Source organism: Strix aluco, chromosome 3 (genome assembly GCF_031877795.1).
Source record: "Strix aluco isolate bStrAlu1 chromosome 3, bStrAlu1.hap1, whole genome shotgun sequence".
Lineage (NCBI taxonomy): Eukaryota > Metazoa > Chordata > Aves > Strigiformes > Strigidae > Strix > Strix aluco.
Genome location: NC_133933.1, coordinates 128,390,116 through 128,409,462, shown reverse-complemented (window position 1 = coordinate 128,409,462; position 19,347 = coordinate 128,390,116).

Sequence of the window (19,347 nt, the reverse complement as noted above, 5' to 3'; positions counted from 1 at the left end):
AATGCACTGGCAAGAAATGTGAAATAAAATTCAACCTGAAAATCTCAAAGTAAAATACCTAGGAAAAAAATCAACTAAGGCATGAAGATTGTGTGGAAAGTGAGACTCAGAAGGCAAAATTACTTGAGATAAAAGTGGTCTGCAAAATACACATGAGGTGTTCATGTCATGACATAGAAAATAAAATGTTTTTGCATAGATAACATTATAGCTACAGACCTGCTAACTCATTTCCCTGTATCATTCACTAGAAGGGATTACACATATTATAAGTCCTGATCTAACGTCTAGTAAAATCAGTGGCAGTTTTTATGGACTTGGCAAGTTTGGGATTTTGCCTACACTCTGTTTGGTCTAGATGGGTTAACGTGGGAAGAGAACTAAAGCTCTTCCAGTATAGTAGTGAAAAGCAAGGCTAAGACATAATTAAGAGTCTGGGGAGGACTGACTTATAAGGACAGATCTGAAAGACTAATATCCATGTAGCTTGGCTAAGAAATGACTAAAAAGAAACAAGAAAATTGCCTACAGTCATTTGAAGCATTTAAATGCCAAGGAGGGTGAAGAATTATTTAGGGTGTGGACATTGCCATGAGCAGTGGAATTAAATTAACTGAAGGAACATATAGGCTGACTATCAGAAGGGAAAAAAGAGTCCTAAAGTAACTTTTAAACAACCTGTCACTGGTGGAAGCTCCATTAACAGGGTCATTTAAAGTTGAAAAAAGAAAAAGGAAGAAATCCTGTTGGGGATAATTCTTCAATAGTCAAGGTATGGGACAATGTGATCTAAAGACTTTAAGGACAGAGGAGATCATAATAACCAACTTATTATGCAGGAGGTCAGGCAAGAGAATTGTAATGGTCCCTGATGGCCCCATACACTATGAATCTATGAAAATAGAGATGGACAAAAGCTTCAGGAGACATCTCAAAATTGTTATTAAGGTAGAACTCCTATAGAGCCAGAGGCAGACTGCTGTTTTTATGTGGAACAGGCCTCCTCACTCTGTGTACTCATGGCCACATTTTGCTCTCAACCAAATGACTAAATTCTGCCACTGAATATTTTTGTATTAAGAACCGGAAGCTCATTACCATTGAGTGAATCCAAGGGATTTCAACCTGGGTGACCTGGCTTGTGTAAACTGAAGTTGAACATGTTCTTTATTTTCCTAAGTTCATGATTGCATTGACTTAACTTTAGCCCACAGAACTGCCCTCCTACCCTATACAGTCGATCACAACAAACAGAACAGGAGCCCTGAAGCTGGGAATATTGGACGCAGGGAAGAAAATACTATAAACTGTAAATCAAAGATGATGTCTAGTTTATGAGAATTTTGCCTGAAGATATATTTTTTATTCCCAAAAGCCTCTTTGCTAAAGCATTTATTACTGATCCTAATTCCTCTTGCAAATTTAGTTAATACTCATAGATATCTTTTGCATACAGAATAGCACACATGCAGTTACACTAATGTATCTCAGTAGCTGATGTAAGCCTGAATAGAGCAGACTACAAAGTGGCTGGGCATATAGCTGAGAGGAATATTCATCTTAAAATAAAAATGTTGTTACTTGTGGAAATAATGTTGCATTTAGTTAAATTTCTATTGTTCTAATTAAAAATCACAGAATCACAGAATCATCAAGTTTGGAAAAGACCTTGAAGATCATCCAGTCCAACCATTAACCTAACACTGACAATTTCCAACTACACCATATCTCTCAGCGCTATGTCAACCCGACTCTTAAACACCTCCAGGGATGGGGACTCCACCACTGCCCTGGGCAGCCCATTCCAATGCCCAACAACCCGTTCTGTAAAGAAATGCTTCCTAATATCCAGTCTAAACCTTCCCTGGCACAACTTGAGGCCATTACCTCTTGTCCTGTCGCTTGTTCCTTGGTTCAAGAGACTCATCCCCAGTTCTCTGCAACCCCCTTTCAGGTAGTTGTAGAGGGTGATGAGGTCTCCCCTCAGCCTCCTCTTCTCCAGACTAAACACCCCCAGTTCCCTCAGCTGCTCCTCGTAGACCCTTCACCAGCTTCGTTGCCCTTCTCTGGACACGCTCGAGTCATTCAATGTCCTTTTTGTAGTGAGGGGCCCAAAACTGAACACAGTAATCGAGGTGCGGCCTCACCAGTGCCGAGTACAGGGGTAAGATCCCTTCCCTGTCCCTGCTGGCCATGCTATTTCTGATGCAAGCCAGGATACCATTGGCCTTCTTGGCCACCTGGGCACACTGCTGGCTCATGTGCAGCTGGCTGTCAATCAACACCCCCAGGTCCCTCTCTGACTGGCAGCTCTCCAGCCACTCCTCCCCAAGCCTGTAGCGCTGCTGGGGGTTGTTGTGGTGGAAGTGGAGAACCCGACATTTAGCCATATTGAAACTCATACAGTTGTCAGGATGAATGTAGCATAGCCATACAGGAATCCTCAAATATCATAGACCTAGCTGTAAAGTGGAAAGGTGTCCTGTTAATGTGCAAGGGATATTGTATAGTAGAAGAATAAGGCCAATGACTTTCATTTCCTAGTTTTAGCTAATGTCTTAATACGAAGGGCATTTCTGCTGACACCACCAGATTAAATTAATCATTTCCTCCATAAGCAGCAGCTTCGCACTTTTTTTTTCTTGCATTCCTTTTTGCTAAGTAAAGACACTGCATTTTCAGAGTTCACAGAGCTGCTGTCTACATAGAGAATAGCCCAACAGGTAGGAAAACCAGATGAATGATGAGGGGCTCAGGATTCATGCATTTAGTCCCAGCTCTGAGCAACCTTGTCTTACTTCAACTGCCTTGTGCAGAAGCTCTTTGTTTTGCAAACTAGAGTGGTATTGGGCTGGAAGGCTGAGAAAGATAAGGGAATCCGATACAATCCTAAAGTTTGCATTCAGGAACATGTTATATCACAGTTCAGAAAGGTAGTACCTCTAGATGAGTTCTGGTAGCTTCACTTGGGATAAGTTTTTATTCTTGACATCACCAAAATAAAAAGGTGCTGACAATATGCAAGAATTACTCCAAGAAGAAGAACAAAAAGATCAAAGCTGGGAAGGGTTGAATTATTAGGTATGAGTACAAGGGTAGAATAAATATAGCTTTGCTCATAGATGGTTAACAGAATCATAATAATGGTATGCAAATATTTGAAGAGTGTAAATGTCAAGGCTTGAACAGTGAATATTTAGGAACTGACAAGAAGCTTTCTTGAGATGTACTAGGATAACAAGTGAAGCTGAAGAGTCGAAATAGTATTTAACTGGAGAACTATACAGCTGTGCAATAATTCCCAGTCAGAGGTGGTGAATGCTCTGGTTAAGGGGAATTTTAAACCTCAGGAGTTTTAAAGTTCAGGTCAATCAAGTTCCCATGTTAAGTCAGTATATGGGAACAGTACCTTGTTTGGAGAAAAAAACCTGGTTATCATAAAAATAGCTGAGAATCACTTCCCTGAAAGAAAACCCCGCCTGTAGTCTCTACATGGTTATGTATTGCAGTTGTAATTGTTGCACTGGCAAATGAAAAGTTTCAATGAATTGATGTTCCTTTTGCTGATTTATGTGATTTCCAGAATTTTGGCTCAGTTATGACATTATTATCTCAGTTCGATTAACCTGTGTGAAATGTGTTATTGTTCAGAGTCTGTGGGCTAAGAGAGAACGGAAATATTACCACCCAGATATCTTGTTTTAACAAGGCTAAAGATAAAAGAAATCTTTTTGAGATGCTATCTGACCCTGGAAAAGTATCAAATTTGTGTGCGCAAACTGAAAGTGGATTATTTAGCCAGTAGGTAACATTGTGAGAGTCCCCACCCTACTCATTAAATCTCCAGGCTTGAAGTCCTCCAGGAGAAGGAGTTGATATGCACTTGGGCTTGTGCTTAGTGTGATGTTTCTCAAACACTTAGGTGTGTCCTGTAAGGGCAGGACGCAAAATGTACTCGGAGGAGGAGGAGGAAGTGGGAATAAAGTATAAATTGGCTTCCAGTACTAAAATAATTTAATGCCTCAGACTGAGGCATTAAATAATTTGGTCTTTGGTGATGAGGGAAGGGACATGCGTATCACAGTTGGCTTAGGTGGAGAGCACAGGACAAGATGTCTTTATAAATTGGTATATACTGGGAACATTGTTTAAAAGGTGTATTTTGAACTCCTCATCATACAGCATCCAGTGAAGAGCACTGACAGAAAGTAATGGCTAGAACATTCTGTGGCGAACAAGAATCTGAAAAAGTTCAGTTTGTTGTTAAGCAAAGCAATTTATGAATACACCTGTAAGTCAGTAACTAGTGGAGGTACATTTTATTTTGATAGTTCCAAAGCAACAACAAAAAAAAAAGGAATAAATATTTTTTAAAAAATATTTTTAGAACACAAACATTAACTAACCAGAAAAAGAAGACTGGAATGAAATGCTCCTGTCTGGGTCAAAATAAGTGCTAACAGCAGCCAATATGTTTCTCATTTCTTCTAAAAAACATTAAAAAAAAATGGATTTGGTGGATAATACAGCATCTTGAGAATAATCACTTGAAAAGCAGCCAGACTGGAATCTATTCTGACATTTTGTGGATGAGGGTGATTTAGTTCATGTACAGTAGACCTTGATCAGAGAGAACAAGAAGTTAAATAACAGATTTTATGAAATGTTAAAGTCAGAAGAAACAAGATATCATGCCAAGTTCTTCACCAGCCTGTCCATTATACAGGCTGCAGAATTTCTTTCAGTGATTTCTGCTGTATAAAGGACCAAGAATGTCCTTTTGCCTGTGTCATGCTCTCTGTAGCAGCATGGGATGAAGCTATCTTATGAAGCAGTGAAGGGGTACTATAGGGCTAGAAAAAGTATCTGAGCTCCACAGCCTGACTCCCTCCTCTGACATAGACCTGACCTGTAACAGGTCCCTTTTCTCCACCTTCTTTCTGACAGTTGTACTTCCTCTCTGGACCATCACAGAGAGAAATGAACACCAGTTTGTTTGGAGGGACGTCTTTCATATCTATTTCAGACAGGGGCTTAACCAGAAACAGGCTGCTAAAGAAATGTAAAGATGTGAAACTTTCACCAAAACTCAGTCTAGCAGGTGCTCCACCCATTGGCTTCATTTTCTTAATGTAGTCTTTGTAGGTAACAATCTCCCTTAGGTATAATTTTTATTTTGCTTTTCTCCCTGTTTGCAGATGAAACATGGCCCGTTTCCCTTTGCATGAGCTCACAGATCCTTGTCAAATCATTTATTTCTGATAAACAAAGGAGATCAGGTTTCTACCTCTTACTTCGAGACATGATTTCAAGACCTCAGATTATGGACATAGACCTGAGAAGAGTTTCCTGGCTGTCATGTTTAGACTGATGCAGTAGAGATGAGCCATGTCAGATGACCCCTCCTGAAAACTTTTCAAATCCTGTCTTAAAACTTAGATTTTGTTTGCTTTCCATGCTATCAGTAGTAATCTCTTCCGGTACCTAACGCTTTTCATGGTTACACACTTTTTATTGTATTGTGCCCTCAGGCCCTAACAGCAATGAAGCAAATGCTTCACCTTAGGTTGTGTATATGATGTATCCCTCTGCCAGTAAGGTTAATTTTAGTGGTACCTTCTGTGAGACGATCACTCTTAAGACACCCACAGCCTGAGGTATGCTGGATGTGATAGTAACCCGAAGTTGGAATTCTGCCCGCTTGTTTTCATTGTCTGAATCTCACTTCTTTCAGAGAGTCCAAGTCATGTTTTAATATGACTCCTAACTGAATTATGATATTTAGGCCTGTACGTAGATGCTTCAGCACTTTGGAGCCAGGCTGTTCCAACAGGTTTCTAAACTCAGGTCTCTAGTACATCCTACATTACATCTTCTGTTCTTGTTTGGATGTTGCAGATACTCTACTGGACTGTTAACAGAACTAGTGGCCTAGATTTAGGCACCTGTGTAAGCCCCCTAATATCAAATCACACACACAAAACTCAATGCAAATACAATCACATTTAATTTCTATCAGTGATCTGTTTGTAAAAATATCCATCTAAAGGTATATAGGTAAGTATGTACTTTCTTCCATGCGATCTGCCATAAATCACACTGCAGATCAATTTTCATTATACAAGTTATTTTTTTTAGATAAAGTTGGACTAATTTCATTTAACTTTGAGATGTAGCAGTATATATAGTTGATTAGAGCTAATCACTCTGAAATTTTGCTATATTTAATGGGTAGGAATATCCACCTTGAAAAGGTAATTCACCTTCTAATTTTAGATGTCTACTTCAGGATGAGAAAATTCACAAATCTGGAGTATTTTTTTCCCCTTTTGACTGTGGAGAGGGCTTTCTGTGACTAGCCTTGGTACAGAAATTTAAATTGCAAAGATTTACCTTCAGACAAATGAATCTCACTCCTAATGTCTGCTAAAATAAGGTTGCCAGAATGAATGAAAGATTACGGGGGAAATCCAGAAGATCTGCAACATCATGCAGAGACACCAAAGTGGCTGAATCCTGGAATCACAGAGGTACTGGGATGACTTTGGAGCATAGATCAGTATAGGCATGTCTCAGTGAAAACATTCTTCTTCATATGCTGATAATGAACTAGGAGCTTATGATTTCTGACAGGTAGTTTTTAGGCAGACTATCACCTCTGCAACCTTTTGGTTTAGAAAATGTCCAGTATCCTTTTCTAGGATAGAAGAATCACTATTTTAACAGATGTCAGTATACAGAACTAGCTTTAAATTATCACTGTCTTTTTGTCAAGTGGCATCTTCTCTTTCTTCCCTAAAACTGCATGTTGTGGTCATGGCCTTTTAGCGAGTGGCTGATTTCTACCACTAGAGGTGGTTATACCTCACTGAAAACAGAAGTGATTTGTTTAGATTGTACTAGCAAAACAAAATCAGCTTGATCACCTTCTACTGGGAATGAACTACATTTGTGCTGATCTATTGCAGAGAGGAAAACTTCATTCTCAGGTTAAACTAACATTCTAAGTGACCTGGGAAGCCAACATGTTAAAGGAACCCAAATATAATAGCAGATGACTGATAGGTGGGTTCACAGAATCACAGAATGGTTTGAGTTGGAAGGGACCTTAAAGATCACATAGTTCAACCACCATGCCACAGGCAGGGACACCTTCCACTAGATCATGTTCTCTGAGCACAACTTCTCTGGGAAACCTGTTCCAGTGTCTCACCACCCTCACAGTTAAGAATTTCTTCTTTATGTCCAATCTAAATCTGCCATCTTTCAGTTTAAAACCATTACCCCTTGTCCTCTCCCTACACTCACTGAACAAGAGTCCCTCCCCATCTTTCCTGTAGCCCCTTTAAGTACTGGAAGGCCACTCTAAGGTCTCCCCAGAGCCTTCTCTTCTCCAGCTGAACCCCCCCAAGTCTCTCAGCCTGTCCTCACAGGGTTGGTGCTCCAGCCCCCTGAGCATCTTCGTGGCCTTCTCTGGACCCACTCAAGCAGGTCCATGTCCTTCTTATGTTGTCTAGGTTATTGAAACATTTTGTGTTTAAAAACAAGGGATGAAAATTCTAAATTATAGATTAGTTTCCAATATTTAGATTAAAAAATCCTAATAGACAATCTATTTTAGTTCACTGGAAATTATGAAATGAAAATTGAAAATTAAATGTGAAAAGCTTTAATGTTGATAATTTTAAAGTTGACTTGAGTACTTTCCTTATTTGAAAACCCAAATTTTTCAAATAAATAGAATCATTCTTATCAAACCTTTAGATTTCAGTAATTTCTTTACGTCTTTTTTTTTTTTTTTTTTTAAGTGAATAACTTAAGAAACAGTCTTGTGATTGCAAATCTGAAAAGCTGCATGCAAAACATGCAGATCTGAAAACACGGAAAGTATTCCGGTTTGTGACTTTTTTTGCTTAAGGGTGAGAACTGTATCCATAGGCACTGAGCACCCAGATCTGAGAGTTTCCACATAATGTTACACTAAATGTATCCCACAATGTTAAAATATAATTTGGGGGAGGGGGAAGGGCATGGGTTTTGCCAGTCCTCACTCCATGTTGTTCTCACATTTCTCTAACAATGTGAAATAACAGCATTGATCAAAGATTCAGAGTGACTCAACGCAAACAGTAGACTAGTTATGGGATCTTACAACATTTATCTGTTACAATATCTTCTGGGAAAGTTTAGTCCTGGAGTGAAATTTTTACTGCTTGTTACATGTAGTTAAGGGCAAAAAACACTGCTGCAGCCTCAAAAACAACTTAGCCATATTCATTAGACAGCACAAGGGCGATCTAAGCACAGAATCGCTATTTCTCAAGAGAAAAGGCGGGATCTAACATAGCCTCCAGGAGACTTTTAATTCGGAGGCACAAACAGTTTGATGGCCATTAAACGTAACAGCTGGCAACACAAGGAGCCAAGAAGGAATGTGAAGCCAAGAAATAATATTTCTGCCTTCCTGGGATGAAGTGTGAGAGAGTTCATTGATACTCCACACTGGATGTCCAACAAATAGCAACAGCAACCGAGACACTAACACATGAGTCACCCTCTGTCTTCAGCATAACAGTGATGGAAAGTGAACTTTTTGCATTATCAGCTGTCAAAGGTAATGCCAACTGCAGAGCAGTGATGCTGGGAGCACCAGCAACGTTGGCAGAAGCAACAATATTTGGGTTTTACATCCTTAACCAGTTCCTGTTTAGGGAGAAGGAAAGGGGATCCTGCTGTACCCTGTGATGATTTGGACGTTTTAAACAAAGATGTGGTTCTTGGGCATTAGGAGGTTATTCCATCAGAGCTTCTTTACAACTCCAGCATCTGTTTTTTTAGTAACTGTCAATCACTATTTGGACCCCAAGTCTGGTATAATCCTTCACACATTATCCTGCTGGTTTAAACAGAGTAAATAATGTGGAGGTTATAAAAAGAGAAAGAAGCTGGTGGTTTAGAAATGGCCCATGTTGGTGTCCCAGCATGGTCTTCACCTGCTGAGTTATAAATCAGTGTCTGCCTTGAGACTATATACAAGATTTCAGATATCAGTGCTGGCAGTAAGAAAAATAATGCAGGATTCCTGTTGTTTTGTAGTCTTGCCTATAACTTCACGAGATTCATTTCAGAGAAGGAGGATTTGGAAGCAAAGTTCAAGGACCCTTCTGGGTTCATCCCTCACTTAGTCTGAGTCTGCTCTGCACCACTCAGGCAGTGTAAAGGGGAGTTTGAAATGGTATAAATTATGCTTTTGCTCACTCTAATGGCTTTTTTGCACTACCAGAGAGGTGTCAAGAGGCCTTAGTATAAATGAGAGTCAGTTTTAACTGCTTTTCTTCTTCCCTGGTCTGTGTACTCAAAATGCTGATGAGCACTGGGAAGCGAAATCGAAAGAGAAGCCCACACATGCGTTGAAAGGACACCATTTTATGTTTGATCTTCTTTTCCTTTTTTTTTTTTTTTTTCTTCAGATGCAACAATTAGGCCTGGAAAGGGAGAGGTGAAGATATGTGCTAGCAGGGAGCTCTGCAGCATTTGAAAACACTCTCTGCAGTAGAGTCTCAGAGTTTATCGCTTATAGTTAACCTCCAATGCAGGAGGAGTCCTGCTGCTCCTGAGGGAGAAAAAAATATCTCAGGAAGGAAGTTACCTACAAGTATGAGCCTGGGCACATATACATGTGCTCATCGGACTGCGTGTGTGTGTGGTGGACGTGTCTTATGCTGAAACCTTCACATATAAAAAATGTAAAACCTGACATCTCATAATATTTTCATATTGGGTAACTACAGAGAATATTTTGGCAAGGGTGCTTAATCTAAAATGTTCAATTTTAATCAGCTTGAACTATGGTCTGTCTTTCTGTGAACTGAAAACCACCAATCAATTTTCCTTTATCTTTTTTTCTGTTTTTCTTACCCAAGGCAATGCCTTTTGTAAAAGGGTATTTATTTTTAATGGATTTTTTAATGAATTTTTCAGTCAAGCTATTAATAATGCCATTAATTATAGGCAGCTTGTATTAAAGTGCATGCTGGCCTCTTAATCCTGACCCCCAGCTATTGGCTTGCAGCTAATCCAGCCCGGTGCTTGGCAGCGGTGCCGGCCGCAGCCCGTGGCTGCTTGGGAACGGGGGGAAGATGGGACTAAAGGATAAGGAGGGCTGGGGAGGAGGCGGGGGAAGCAGCATTTTGAGTATATACTTTGCCAGAGGGGGTGAAGTTTAAAGCCAGATGATATGTTAGTGCAGTGGGGATAATCCTGGAGATGCGGTGCCAGCACTTGGGAGGACCTTCCCGGCGGAAGGCTTTGCTCTGCCTGAAAGCCCTGGCCGGTTTGATAACCCCCAGGAGCCCCGCGCCGGCTTACCTGGGGCGGTTGTGCGCGACGGCCGCCCCACTTCAATCTGCTTAAAAGATCGGGCAGACAGAAGGCCCTGGCCACATAATAGATTCCTTTCCCTTCCCCAGGCTGCTCATCTGACATGATTGTTACGAAAGTTGCTAATTATCCGCTGGTTGAAAGATAATGAAGGGGCCCCATCCTGTGCGGTCAGAGGAGAGAAACTCCTGTCATTAGGAGCGGGACCAGATCCAAAGAGTTTCCAGCCTTTGTGCATGAGTGCACATCTCTGCATTTTGTTTTCTGGGGCAATCGGAGGTGTTAGAGAGATCTTAGAATTCATCATTTTGTGCCCATGAAGTTTTAAGCTTTTTTTTTTTTCAAATACACAAATGTTCTTTTTATTCCTATACTGAGGTTTTTTTTTTTACTTTGCTTTGTTTGCTTTATAATTTCTGTCCACACATCTTAGAAAAAGAATAAGTAAATACATTATTCCCTTTTGAAATGTTTGTGGGACAAAGGACGGAGCATTTGTCCCATTGCAGAGCTGTCTCAGGGCCACTCTTCACAGCTGAGGGATGCAAGTTTCATATTCACAAGCTCAAGGAGGAAAAATCCTTTCTGTTGAAGATCAGACACCCATAGAGATGTTAATATGATATTTTATGGTAATTAATTTGAGCATTTAAATAAGTGGTTTGGCCACTGGATTTGTTAATAGTTTTTAAAAGCCAACAGTGCAGGACATGAGGTAGCAGAAGAAGGCAGATCTTGCCCAAAGAAACAGAAAATTTGGACCTGAAGGAAGCACAGATGCTGTGGAGAGAAAATAAAATGAGGGGTTTTGTTCTTTAGATTTTCAGGTTTCCCTCTTTTTTAACTTGCATTTTCTTCTTGCCGTTATTACAGAAATGTGTCTTAGAAAGGTGATTGAACACTGGTATATGTCTGGGGGTTCACTACTCAACATGGACTTTTAAAATTTATAAAGCAAGGCAGTTTGTGTGCTCTGAGCACACTTTTTCCCATGCCCAGCACCAATATCCCCCTAGATCTTTCACTCTTTCCAATCACTGAGCAAGCTTTCCAACTGCAGCCCCAAACCTGGAGCTTTCTTAGGAAAAAGCAGTGCCAGGCTTGGGAAGTATCTGTCCCCTCTGACATTGCATCTATCACTTTCTGTTGATTCTGTCCCAATTTGCTTTCCAGTGGAAGAGCTTTGTGTCCAATGATTGCCTCTGGAACCAGGTATCGGTATTTACTAGTGTGGGTACAAGTATGATTTCAGTGACAGCATAAGGACTTATGCCTGGTAATGATTTGATTTTAACACTATTTCTCTATTTTCTTTGCCTTTTCAGTTTGGTTTTTTTTTGGTCAACAAATTACCTTGGCTGTACAACAGGAAAAATAAGGGCAGTATAAACTTTTTCCCAGCAAAACACTATCAGTGGATTTTGTAACTGATATTCCTCAGTTTCCTCAATGGTTTAAGGCTTCTGCAGGTCTTCTCTTATTGACCAGTGCTGCTGTTGCCATGTCCCATTAGAGACCAAACAACAGGTATGAAATGGAGGGTGGAGGACCATTATGAACAGGTGCTGACCCTCTTAAATCATGTTCCATAACACTAATGTGGGGAAGTGAGGGATAACACACACAATCCTAGTTGTTGTGCTATGTCTTAGCTTCTCTCCAGCTTCAACATTGACCATATCACAATAGTCTGTTGTAAAACACCAACAAATTAAGAATGTGCAAATGTGTCCTGGAGACATGGCATGCATTGGATGATGCACCCACATTACCAAAGAGAAAAGAGTAATCCCGTACAATTAAACTAAAAATACCAAGAAGTTGTTGGACTTTTTTTCTTAGTTAAAGTTTTAGTTTTAGGGTTTTTTTTCCACTCTGTGTGATGATATTCAAGATTTGCCTAGTGGAAGAAGAACTGAGACGAACATATGGTCTTTTTAAAGTTACTCCAAAGAAAATTACTTCAACAGCACTGCCTTTCTTGCTTATATTCTTAAATAAAATACAACGCAAAGCAAGTGCAACTAATTTATTTTTGTTATTTTCATGTACTTTATGTTTTCATGTTTGTTTCTTGTTAAAATCAGAAAAACAGATACACAAGTACAACAGACTAGTGAGAACCTTGGGCCTTTTTATGACCCAATGGACCCATTTTGAAATCCAAGAGAGCAGCGTGGATAGTTGGGATAACATCAACCATGTCCCTCTTCCCATGGTTAGTCCCTACACTGATAGATGTATTGACACTGTTGAACTCACCAGTGGGTTTGTACCTAATTTTTATAAGAATCATGTATTTTTGAACATTTACCTAAAAGTTATGAAACTTTAGAGATTCACCTGTTGGTAGCATTCTCTCTGCTTCCCAGTTTTCAGAAAGATCAGGGGTTTTACAGTTCTGAATGAAAGGGATATTAGCCTGTTATTTCGAAGGTCAGATTGAAACTGAGTTTGATCAGACAAGAACGAATGAATAACCATATGTTCTGGCAAGATAACTGTAAACTTATCTAAGAGAAATGAGTATGATGGTCTCAGCAAGCTTGCCTGAGCAATGTGATTTTTGCCATCAGAAGGTTGTAAATTACTCAGAAATTTGTTATGAGTTAAAAATGGCCCAATTTGGTTCTAACATTTGCTATCATTCGCTAAATACACATATATACATACATCCTTCTTAATGAAAGTGAGGACTGTGCTGATTGTCAGTGGCTTTAAACTTCAGTTTGATTTTTTTGCCCACTACTAAAGGAGCAATTTTACCAATTTTTATAGAAGAATAAAAGGGATAGGAGAGGATAAAACTGATTCAAATTAATTTGGGGTACATTTCCACATAATGTAACTGGAAAGTTTCTCCCACAGGATTCCTCTCATTTTGGGATATTTTTTAAATTTTTTTAATTCACTAATTTAGTGAGCTATATAAGTGAGTGTCTAGCTTTAAGGGTAAAAGGAGTTATGTGTGTGCTCAAGCTCTTGCTAAATTGGATCTTGATTAATTTTTGTAAATCTATCTTATTTCTGGCATAGTTCAGGAAAGCTGTCAGTCCCTGCTTGGAATGGGAATCCGAAAGGCTTTCAGCACATTAGAGAGTTGTCTTTTCAGGTCAAGGCTGAGATAGAGTGAAAGGGAGGGAGGATTGCATTGTGCTTGCTTGACCTATGTAATATTTTATTTTTGGATAAACAGAGCACTGCAGTTTCCAGTTTTTTTCTGATCCGTCAGTCTTCACAAAGGCTACATTCAGCAAATAGGGCACACTGTTTCAATATGTGCTCTGTTTCTCTTTCTATCCATCTCACTCTTTTTTTTTTTTTTTTTTGTAAATCTCCTCGTGGACTATATATGTTTAATTTCAGATCTCATTTGATTCTTTTTTTTCCCCTTCCTGGTACATGAAATGAAAAAAAAAAAAAAAAAGAAAAATTATCATTATTGATTTTTCTCTACTTGACTCAGTGTGGGTCAAAGATTTATACCCTCATACCAAAAATCACCTTCTGACAGGAGCCTTTTAGCTGAAATCTAGCAGCTGGATCATGTAAATCTGTGTAACTCTATTAATTTAAACAGAGCTGCTCAGATTTATACCAGCTAAGGACCTGGCTTAAGAGGAAAAACTTCTAAGAAAAAGTGTCCTCTAGCTGGGATAAGCAGTTTGGCTCCTAACAGCAAATTCATTTTCTTTTTAAAGTAAGAGGTAATATAGTGCAGTATCCTGAGTTGCTGGATACTTTTCCCCTGGCATTTCAATGGGAGCCAGCTTCCAGAAGACTAGATTACACAAGGGAAATAGGACAAAGCAACAAACACTGTGGGTTTATTGCTGCTCACGCATCATTCACACACTGATCCTGGTTTCTCAAAAAAAGATAAAAATAAAACATTCAATATTTGCCAACCAGAAGGAACAAGTGCTTTTCTTCCTGCGAATCATCTGTAGCCTGCTTGCTCTGCCTGGCATGAGTATTCATGTCATTCATAAAGAGTTTTTCTCCACCTTGGCTGACTGATTTTTTCAAGACCTGATCAAAAAACCCTCAGAAAAATAATTACTGGGGCTATAAATGGTGGGACATTAAAGTATGGAATAATTTTCACCTGTACATGCCATAATGCTGCATAATTTGCAAGTAACCCCTAATGGAACCCCGTGAAGGGCAATGAAGTGCTGCCTATTTTCCTGGGAAAGTTCAATGCCTGAAATGCACTGCTCTGTGCTGAAATGCTGTAGCAATGCCTCAGAGACAGGGCAGACATAGATGGAATGGGCCATAGTAGCAACATCTCAGGGCTTCTTTTTTTGTATACTGGTAAATGCAGATGTTGATTCTGCAGTTTCTGAGTTTCTATTTTAGCCACAGATCAGAATATGCGTGAAGTTCTTTCATTCATCAGGAGATAGAAATTTTAGTGTTTGTGTCCTGCGATGCTATATTTCTGCACATGCTCAAGAAGGTACTGCCACACAAGGTTTCAAGATAGTGGACAAAATCCCCAAATCTGTTATTTCAGATATTTACTTTCACATGAGGTATAGCTGCAGTTTGCTTTTCTCCTTTAACTACAGTGGGGATCTGTGTTGTTTCACTCATACCTAGAAGATGTAGATCTACATTGGAGATACCTAAAAATAGATGAGATGAGTCTGACCTTTACTTTCTGGTCTTGGTATTCTGTTGGCCTGTGCTGTGGCACAGAATTCGTATTTTTCAGGATGTCATTTTTCTTTTTGTAATATATGGATGTTCATATGCTGCTGCACATTTTTGTTACATGCCATACATTATGAATCTTTGATCTATAAACTATATAATTTTATTGCTATTTGCAAGCCCATAGTCAATGATTCCATTCTGTAGTTAAAAAAATAAATAAATAAATAAGAGTGCTGTAAAGTACCCTAAGAATGGAGGGAAAATGTCAAATATTGGCACATTAGCAGCGCATCACAGTCTCTGTGCCTCTACCAACCCTGAAATAATTTGCAGGTTGAAAATCATTTCACTTTTACAACAGCTGGAGAAAATTCCTGATTATTCTCTACCAAATGAGCTGTTGAAAGACCAAAAAGCTGTTGAAGAGATAAAAAAGATCGGAATAATTTTTTAAGCATTTTGACACGTGCATGTCCAACCAAAGTCGTCTCCTTCTGGTGCGGAAGATAAATGGCAGCGAATCAAGATCTGATAGTGACTCAGTATTTGCTGTGCCTGTGACTGGAAATGACTTTCTGAGCCTAAATTATCATGAAAAGGGGCTCAACATAACAGAACATTTTCTCTCTTCATTCTTTGTCCTTTACTTTTCTTCTCCCATTTTTCATTTTCTAACAAGGGCTTAAAAAAATTAGACCCAAATGACCAATAGAGAACACAAAGCAACATTTTCTAGCCTGAATGCACCACACTATTAAACTCTTTTTTTTCCACAAACCTGCACAATGTTCACATCTTCTTGTGAGTGTGGATGGTGAGCCTGAAATCCAATCTTCCTGTGGAAGGTAACCAAGTTAGAACAACACGAGGGCCTGTTTAGGGCTTCTAGCACCAGAAATTGTGAGGAATTGTGGAATTGTGTTTATTTTCAAGCTTTGCAAGGTCTCAGGAAGCAAGTGTTGCTTAGGTATATATCAAGAGACATTCCCTTTCCCAGAAAAATTACAGGCTCCTGCAGGACATGAGAAGCTCTTTATTGGAGATTCTCTAATGGCAGATTTTACTGTGGCTGCTTGTTTTCCAATGTCTTTCCTCTGCAAACAACATGAAATCCCTCTTATATAAACAATGTTCTGACTCTGGAAGTAATCACATATTTTTATAGCCAGAAAAAAAAACATTTGGTTGTTGAATCTAATTTTCTGTGTAAAACAGGTGATAAAGTTTTACCTATTAACATCTGTTTTCAGCTAATTATCCATTTCTGGCTAAACCATATCCATTGGTAGGCCAGTCTTTCTTTATATGAAAAAATCAAGAATGGAGACCTTCATGTCACCTTTTAGATGTTGTGTCTTGGCTGTGCTAAACATTGGTGCTCTCTTTTTTTTTGTCCTTTGTCTAACTTCAGCATCTTACTACCAGATTCCTCTAGCATTTTTCTCTGTTAAATAAAAGGTTTACTTAATACCTGAACCATGTTCAATTTGCAACATCCCTCTAAGAGGCAGGCAGTGTAAGCGGACCATGGTGGACTGATATTAGTCTTACCAATGCAGCACACAAAGACAAGACTAGTTCCTTGATTGTCCTCACTATTCCTGTGACTTCTTGTCCAAAGTTTACTCAACCTACTTGACACAGCACAATATCAGGCATTATCATTAAGCTGCTTTTTCTTTTGGGATCCCTAACTATTTTATAGCCTTTCTGTTTTGAACAGTACCATTCAAACTAGTCAGGGAATCCTTGACAGACAGTGTCTGTTCCCTCTTCATGCCACATTTACTTAGTTCATCCTTATCAAAACAACCTGAAATGAGGGGTTGCTAGTCATGTGTAAGCTTAGGGACTTGGAAGGTCCATGTACACTGGTACATACACTTTCAGAGTGGTATTACATTATTCACTTTCAGTTGTCTATGTGTTAACTGATCAGCAAAAGTCTGTTTCTCATTCTGCAGAAAAAAAATAGGTACAGGAGAAATGATTGATTTTCACAGATCACCTCTTCCAACCTCAGGAATGGTCCATCCAACGTAAAGGAAGTCGAGCACCCAACCTAGTGGATGAAGGGAAGGCGGTGAATGTAGTTTATCTGGATTTTAGTAAGGCTTTTGATACCATCCTCACAGCATCCTTCTGGACAAGTTGTCCAACTGTGGGATGAGTGGGTTCATGGTGAAGAACTGGCTGAAGGGCAGAGCCTGAAGGGTTGCAGTGATTGGGGCTACATCTGAATGACAACTGGTGACCAGCAATGTTCCTCAGGGTTCAATTCTAGGGCCAGTTCTGTTCAATATATTTATCAATGATCTGGAAGATCTGGAAGGATTGTCCTGTGAGGAGTGGCTGAGGACTTTGTGTTTGTCTAGTTTGGAGAAAAGGAGGCTGGGAGACAACCTCATTGCTCTCTGCAGCTTCCTGAGGAGGGGAAGTGCAGAGGGAGGTGCTGAGCTCTTCTCCATGGGATCCAGTGATAGGACACATGAGAATGGTTCAAAGCTGCACCAGGGGAGGTTTAGAATGGACATGAGGAAGCATTTCTTTACCGAGAGGGTAGTCAGACACTGCAACAGGTTTCCTAGATGGGTGGTCAATACCCCAAGCCTGTCAGTGTTTAAGAAGCATTTGGACAATGCCCTTAACAACATGCTTTAACTTTTGGTCAGCCCTGAATTGGTCAGGCAGTTGGACTAGGTGACCACTGTAAGTCTCTTCCAAGTGGAATAGTTTAATCTATTCTAAACATAGCAGGAACCCTGCGTGGATGAATAAAATTCAAGCTCAAAAAGGAAGCATGCAACAGACGGAAGCAGAGTCTGGTGACTGACCCAGAAGAAGTATAGAGACACTGTCTAAGTTCAGAGACAGGGCTAGTAAAGCCAAAACCTACATGGAGTTGAATTTCACAGGTGATGTGAACTGCAACAAGAAAAACTTCTGCAAGTACATTAGCATCAAAGGAAAGACCAGGGAGAATGTTGGTTTGCAGCTGAAGGGGGAAGGGGATGTGCTGATGAACACAGAAAAATATGAGGTACTCAGTGCCTTCCTCATCTGTCTTTACTAGTAAGACTGGCCTTCATGAATCTCACGTCCCCAAGACCAGAGGGAAATTCCAGAACAAGGAAGACTCAGCTTTGGTTGAGTAAGATCAGGTTAGGGAACATTTAAATAAACTGGACATACACATGTTCATATGACCTGATGGGATGCACCCATGAGTGCTGATGTAGCTGGACAAGTTCATTGAAAGGACACTGTCATTTGTCTTTGAGAAGTGACAGAGACTGGGGAAGGTTCCTGAGGACTCTTAGAAAGTTAATGTCATTCCTATCTTCCACAAAGACAAGAAGGAAGATCTTATGCACCTTCAAGGAAAAATATTAGTCTTAATTTCTTGAAAACTCCACTTTAGGTAGTTGAAAGCAACAATTAGATACCTGTTTAGCTTTTGTTCTCCAAACTAAATACAGTTCCCTCAGCATCTCTTCATACATCTTTGCAAGTCCCAGCTCTGTAACTGTGTTAACAGTCTTTCTTGGACTTTCTCCAGTTTTCAATCTCTTTCTTCTACAAAGGAGCCCCAAATTGGGCAGACTATTCAGATGCAGCTCATGAGAACCTAGTAGTGGGAAATAATCCCTTCTTTTGACCTACTGGCTGCTGTCTTTTTGCGGGTGCCTCTACCTTTTTGATGACTGCAAGTAGGTGAGCTCTACTTGCACAGACCTGGGTATGGGTCAAATTTTATTTACTGTCATAGATAGAATAAACTTGGAATAGGTCCATTTGGCTGCAGGGTGAGATACAGGACATCAGCTTATTGATGTCAGCTGTCTGTGGACATGTTCTTCATCTGTGGCAATTGTGCAGGTAATTTGTGCCAGGTTATACTTATTTCACTGGAAGGTAATGTGATTCTCATTAGCTCATGTATGTCACAGGCTAAGAATGTGCACAGAAACTCCTACTGTGGCTCAGCTGACTTACAACAACACTCTGTTCTGTGTCTGAGTCCTCAGTCCCAGTTTTGTATTTCTTAAGCCCTGGCAAAACAAAAGAGATGAAAGAGGATCTCTCTGATATGTCACGAACATTTCAGACACAAACCCTGAAAGAACTTCAGACGCAGATTTGGTTCTGAGCATCTTCGGTGGCCAGCTGCTTTGATAAACTGATCCAAAATCCTGACCTCAGTCCCATACGAAATGTGGATCCAGTTCTAAACTGGACTCTGCCTGTAATGTGTAAATTCACATCTGTCTCAGCTATTAATATTTCAGGGTCTGAATGAAG